Source organism: Vidua chalybeata, chromosome 14, assembly GCF_026979565.1.
Source record: "Vidua chalybeata isolate OUT-0048 chromosome 14, bVidCha1 merged haplotype, whole genome shotgun sequence".
NCBI classification, from domain to species: domain Eukaryota; kingdom Metazoa; phylum Chordata; class Aves; order Passeriformes; family Viduidae; genus Vidua; species Vidua chalybeata.
In genome coordinates, this window is record NC_071543.1 from 6354690 (window position 1) to 6361778 (window position 7089).

The 7089-nt window shown below is 40.4% G+C and overlaps 1 long non-coding RNA gene across 1 annotated transcript; it reads left to right on the top strand.

The window, feature by feature from the left end:
* The first annotated feature begins 674 nt into the window (after window positions 1-674).
* LOC128795417 (uncharacterized) lies at window positions 675-6040 on the top strand. Its single transcript, XR_008433527.1, has 3 exons — window positions 675-747; window positions 2422-2614; window positions 5913-6040. It is a non-coding gene; the product is annotated as an uncharacterized LOC128795417 (long non-coding RNA).
* Window positions 6041-7089: the final 1049 nt, after the last annotated feature.

A 7089-nucleotide genomic window follows, 5' to 3' on the forward strand; every position in this document is an offset into this window, starting at 1 on the left:
AAGAAGGGTTATACAAAGAAGCATCTACAGGCTTCAGCCTGTGCACAGGGCAGGAGGCAGCTCTGCTGTGTCTGGTACAGTGTGGGAGCACAGCTCTGAACCACACACCAGCTCAGTGTCTCAGCAGCAGGAACAGGAACATGTAAGAGAAGAAGGACACACTACAGGTTTTTTTGGTTTAAGATCATCTTATGTCATTGGAGAGAAAAGTACAGAAGCTCCTTGTTGTATTCACTTCACCTGAGGAGAGGAGTAGGGCTGGGCTATGCAGGGGACAGGAACAAGGGGACACCCCCACACTAAAAGGGCAACAAGAATAGAGTTGCTGCAGCAGACCTCTCCTTAGAGGTAGAAATAAACCAGGAGAATGAAACACTGGCATGGCACTGGCTCCACACACCTGCCTCACAGGAAAAATGAAGAGACCCCTCTGACCCCCCTGCATGCTCCAAAGGCTGAGCCCAGACATGAGGCAGTGACCAGGACCAGCTTCCCTCTCTCCTTCCTCCCTGACCATGGCCCAGGGAAAGCCAAAGTCCCCACACATCTCCAGCCCCATCCCCACCTTCAGCTGGAACATTCACACTGGACTGAAGCCCTTGGACATCCCAGATTTGAAGGCACATGAGTGTGACCTCACAGACCAGTGGTGACACCAATAGACACCTTACAGCCATGGTTATGGGCACAGGGGCTTCAAAGTTTGGGTTTTTGTGGCAGTGCCATCAGATCCAGGGGAAAGAATAAGTGAGTAGTGGGAAAAAAAGAAAAAACATATCAAGATCTGCTGAGATTTAAACACATTCCCTGCAGGAATCCTCAGTCAGGTGATCTGCACTGCCCAGGGTTTGGGGCTGAGGTAGCTTGGCCAGTGATGGAGGAGTTTGGGAACAAAATTAACAAAGCCCCAAAGCCTTAAAGCACCGAGACAGTTTTCAGCATAGAAATACAGCCAGATATACACTGTTACAGCAACAAAATGAATTTGTTACATAAAATCATTTTTCCTTCTCTTTAAGCAGAACAGGGGAAGGAAGGATTAAAATATTACTCAAATGGCTTAAAACATAGCTCATACTTCCAGTGCTCATTACTGGAATTATACATTTCACGTCTCGCTGTGGAATAGATGGAATTTTTTTCCTACTTCCTGCAAAACAACATTTGCTTATTCAACTGCCTTTTAGCAATGGGTGTAATCGTGATCCCAAGTGACATATGCAGTGAGAGCAACTGACTGCTCACCCTCTCTCCAGCACTTTATTTCTAGGGATGTTGTGTTTAATTAGCTCCACAGCAGTCCAGAGGAGCAAACAGGTCACCTCTGTGTCAAATCTCCCAGTAGTCATCTTCCCTGTCACCACCCCCATTGCCTTCATTTATTTGGACATTTTGCATACTAAAAGTAAGGTCATTAGTGTCAGCTGTTTTTTTCCCCCTCTGTGTATGTGTTGTGTTATATTCCTGAATAACTGCACTTTGGGAAAGGGAGTGAATTCCAGCATGCAGAACCTTTATGGAGGGAACATATCACACAAATTCTAAATTCAAGCTGATGTAACCAGAATCGTTTGAACAGATGATGGCATAAATGTTCCAAAACACCGAGGGCTAGGAACCAGCAGGATGTTTACCTTTGTCTGGAATCCAAGATTTGTAGTTACCCAAAGCCTTCAACTTTACCAGGCTTTTTTTTTTTTTTTTTTCCATCTGCAGATAGACATCATCTCTGTCACACCCTCTCCTCTGACCCCGGACTGGCATTCCAGCAGTGCCACGAGTCTATGCCAAAATCTATAATCTCTAAAGTAGACCTGCAACAAATGTTGAGTCACAGGGAAGCTCATACAGAGGCAATTGTGTGCAGAATTCTGTTCTTTGATATTTTGCCTGAAACAGAACAAGCAGGCAGGCAGAGCACGGGGACAGGATGCATTTACAAACCCAGACTGTGCAGAAGGCACAGAGCTGATGATTTCTGTGGGAAGCAATCTGTAATCACTGGCACTGGGGCAAGGCCCAGGTGATTCCAGTCCCATCTGGAACATAACCAGGGTCACTCATCCTTGCCTACGTTACTACTGCCCAATTTCCCAATTTAGATAGCAATCCTTTTGGCAATCCTCTTGTACAGTGGGGATCCACCTGCAAAGCTCCGGCTGTTTTGAAATCAGCTGCTACTCTTGAATGAAAAACAATGTTTTGTAACACTTGCAAGTCACCAATGTCTTTTTCAATTTCAGTATTCTTTGATCACCTTACAGACCATGATAGGCAGATCCCACAGGTTACAGTTTTGCATGTAATGTCTGTAATTTCACTACTAACATTTTTCATAGAAAGCAAGTTTGTTAAGTGTTTATAAAAACATCTGAGCTAGGGATGCAAATATTTCCTCTTTTCACATACTTTTTTAAATAGGTTTTGAGGTTTGACAGTCTTGGAAATAAAGAACCAACCTCAGCTGCTGGTACAGACTGATCTCCACTGATCTCAAGGCAGCCACACTCTGTGCAAGCTGACTCCAGGCCCTGCCTACCGATTTACCTACTGAACACTGCACAGGCCAGAGCAAATATGGGCTGCTCCTGCAGTGCCTAATGTGCCTCATTTGGTAGGTTATATCTGAAACCTTTTCACAAAGTCTAAGGGGGCAATCCTTCCCAGATGATGCTATGACCTTTTTGTATGCTGTTCAGCAAACTGTGTCCTGGAGAATTTCCTGGATGGGGTTTTGGGGTTTTTTGGTTTTGTTTTCTTATCAAGAAAGGTCAGTCCTCCTGTACTAGGTTAACTTTTCATTTGATTCATTGTTTCCCATCTCTTTGAAGCTTTCTTTGTTCTACTGTCACAAAACTAATTTGATTCATTGTTTCCCATCTCTAAATCTTTCTTTGTTCTACTGTCACAAAACTCACTCACACCTGAGTTTTTCCACCATTAAATAAAATAGCACTGATATGTCTCCATATGGTGGCCATAAGAGCCATGGTGTTTCTTGCTGTGAAGGTGGAACATTAGAGCATGGCTGGTGGGCTCCTTGCCTGGGAGAGAGCCAATGCATGGCACAGCTGACAGGGGCTCGTGGGGCTGCTGCTGCACGTGCCCAGGTAGCCCAGAGCTCTGGTCTCTCCCAACACACTGACACTTGTGTGTAAGATAAACTATGAAGTCAGGAACCCAGGCACTCCTCTATAATCAAGACTCAAGGGAAGTAGAAGGTTAAAAGGGTTTAATTCGGATAATGAACTTTCTGTGCAATCCTGTAAAAGAATGCACAATGATGTCTTTGAAACATTATTTTTAGTGGCTTTTTTTCACATCCTTCCAGTTCACATAGGCTGATGAAATATGCACGTGAAATGTACTGGCAAGTAGCAGGAAATATCCCTTTATGATCATCCACAATAGGTGCAAATCATTCCAGCTCAGGCTCAAATAGCCTTGATGCAGTGAAACTCTAGAAAATTTACTCCTTTTTGCTCTGGTAGTCCCTGCTTATCTTAAGCAAAAGGACAGTCATTGCACACAATCATCACATTAAGCTACCCCAGGAAAGAGGGCTTGAAATATCAACTCTGAGTGCATCTGCACTAAAACCTACAAGATTCACACAAAAGCCTTGGAGGTTCAATGGATTAGTCCACGTGACACTGGGGTTGCAACTTTGGACTATTGTTAATAGCCAAAGTATTTAATTTGAAATTTAGGTACATAGTGTAAGAAGACAATCAATGCAATAAGGATGTACTCATCTAAAAAAGGATCATCAACACAGGAGGCTCAGAAAGGGCAAGTGACATGAACAAAGAATTATTTCAAAAATTATCAGCTATTCTGCTTCATTCTTAGTTGGATGTAGCAGTGACTCCCAAGGAGGCAAAGGCCAAACTCAATACATTCACATTTACAGGCACCTTGCCAAACTTTCTTAATGCCAGTGGCTGAAGTGGTGACACTGTTAAACATAAAATGCATATTGTTTACAGGCTTAGTGAGGTCAAACAGTTTCAGCAGTTGTTTAATGCTTCTGAGCTTCAGAAACACTACTCAGAATTTAAATCTTGCTAATCCTAACATTTTAGAGATGCTGTTTTACATTATGTGTATTTAACCTTCCACTCTGCAAATGATTCACCACTTGGCAGGCCCATTAATAACAAGTATTAAAAAAAAATATTCCACTTCTTCTTGTTTTATTTAGAACCTGTCCATCAGGAAACTTTTTTTTTTTTTTTCTTTAAGGAGTAAAATTAAAAATAAGGCATGAATTGTATTAACCTGAATATAAACATTTTCTTTCTTATTGTGGTGTGCCTGCATCTCAAGCTACAACTGTCATCAAAATCTGTGCAGTCATACTTCCCAAAGAGATAGCCAAAAGCAGTAGGTTTAAAATTAAACAAGACAAATTTATGTATTTGCATTCAAGTCACTTGAGCGATGAAGATTTATTTCAGAGGAGGAACAGGAACTGCAGAATTAGTTCTACAGTGCAAATTGTCCTTCCAGCCCAATTGAAATTACCATTTAATGGAAATTTTTTCCTGATTTTGAGGTACAGGGAAGTTCCGTACATGGGAGCAAAAGCTGAGCAATTGGCAATCATTTGTCACTGTTGGCTGAGTTCAGAGGACTAACATGGTGCAGCCAAATCATTAAAGCAGGACCCAGGATGCCAGTACTCTCTTCCTGGATGTTTCATAATGATTTGCAAAGCACAGATACCTCTCACATCTACCAAAATTCCCCAGGGTACTGTGTTGAAGTCTGGGCTAAAAAGAGACACAATTAATTGGGTAGAAATTGCAAAAGCAGTCAGAAATAGGGGGCTCTCACCCTCTGCCCTTGTGGCAAGCACATTTCTCTCTGTGCACCTCAATAAAAAATCCTGAGAGAGAGAGAGAGAAATGTGACATCTACAACATGCCCTAACCCACATCAAGCTAGGTAAAGAAAATATCAAATAGGGGCTGTTTAGTGGGAAGAAAATAAGCATTTGTTTTGGTCAATAATTTATACAAAGTTCATATTTAATTTAGTTAAGGTCTGGATGTCTTCTCTCATATTCACGTGAAATTATTTTATTTACTACTCAACTTAACCTAGGAAAGCATTTTTCTCACAACCTAAAGCCCTGCCACTTGCCCCTGATTGTTCAAAACTGGTTTAAATTACATTTTAATGTCCTGTCCATGTGTAGGAAAGGGCATAAGGGAAGCATTTACATGGTGAGCTGTTGTGTGATATGTAACTCCCTTTAGGGCCCAGGAGCAGAAATTAATGGGGTTGAGGAAGGGAGCAGGGATGTGCCCAGCACTTCTTCTCTGATAGGGAATGGGCTTCTTGCACTGCCTGCCTACTCAGTGCCTCACAAAACAGCCCATGGGCCTGAGGCTGGGACTCTGAGCAGCACTGAAATTTCAAGAGAACAGAACAGATGGGGTTTTTTTTAATTATTTCACTGATCTATCTCTTACAGTCAACGATGAAAGATAAAAATTATTTCATAGAACCATCTCTTACAATCAGAGATGTTTCAAATATAGCTTCAGCTGAGATCCAGATCAGGGAGACATGCATTTTATCTTCTTTACAGATCTGGTAATCAGAAACCACTGCAATCACATAGCCTGATTTTCAAAACAAAAATTATCTACTACTCATTCCCATATCAATGACAACTACCCAAAACTTCATGCATTAAAGATTAGTAATTTTCCAGTGAATTATTGACCTCAGCATATCAGGGTGGGATAGAACACTGGTCAAGAAAGCTAAGATATTATATTCCAAAGCATAATAATAAAAGCATCTGAGAGCTCTAAGCATTTGTTACAATGTTGGAATGGAAAAGAGAGAATACTTTTTAAAATACATATTTCACTCTTTTAATTTTCTTTCTCTTTTAGAATGATTTGTCTCAGCCCATTTGAACTGAGAAAAAAAGAAAGATGAATAAAACTTGATGAAGCAAGGGTTCCTGCAGAGACAAGGTGATTATGAAAAAAAGTCAAGTGGAAAAAAAACCCAGAATAAAAGGAGATTAAAGTAATTACTTCACTAAACTGTCCAAATCATATTAAAGCCTGATCCTACAACTTCTCACTCACAGTGGGTTTCATTGCTCTTACTACTTGAAGGTATGCAAAAGATGGTGGATTGAGGCATTTAGAAGACTTTTTCTGTTATCCCCATGGTGGATATCTGGAAATGATAAGGAGAGAACTAGGAGCATCAGTATTACAGTTAAACATCTTTATGTATAGGATAAAACTTAAATTATTTTTTTCAATTGTACTTATTCATTAATACTTTTGAGATATATATATATGTTTATAAATAGCAAACAAATGCTGTTTCTTTCTTTTTTGGTTCACAAGATACTACGAACAATTTACTTTTGCCATGCACATGTCATAGCAGATGGCGAGTATTAACATCCCTACACTTCTCACAGCAATAGTAAGCAAAGTCATGTGTACATCAAACTGTGGTTTACTTTAAATTTAGTGAAAAATCTGTACGACTAATCTTCCACCCCTTTGGAGCAATGGAAAATATTAGCTTCCATCCAGTTATGTGAAGAATGCAGTGCTTTTGGGTTCTGCATTGTTAAAATGAAGGTAAAAGAAGTGCAGTGACCAACCTCCTTCACATAGAACAAAAATTACCATTAAGCAGAACACTATGTCTGAACTCAAGGCAACATCCCCAAAAGTTCAAGTAGGTGCCCTGAAACTCACTGTTAAAGAAAACCAGAAATGCTAAGATTGCCCGTAAGTTCTGGAAACACATTTAAAAAAATAGCCTGCTAATATGGCTTTTTAATATCAAAGGCTGCTTGAGGCATTTGAATGATCTTTATACTTGGCATGTTATTAATGCAAAAGCTCTTGGAGGGATAAAAGTGTTTAGAAGTGGGATGCTATTTTCATAAAATATAGATCCAGCTAATAGGTCTAGAGAAATGCTTTCCCCTATTCATTATCAAACATTGTCATGGAGGTAAAAGCAGATGATAAACTCAGACAAACTTTAATTCACAACCAAAACCGTGGCCCAAGCTGACAAACAGGGGTAACCATG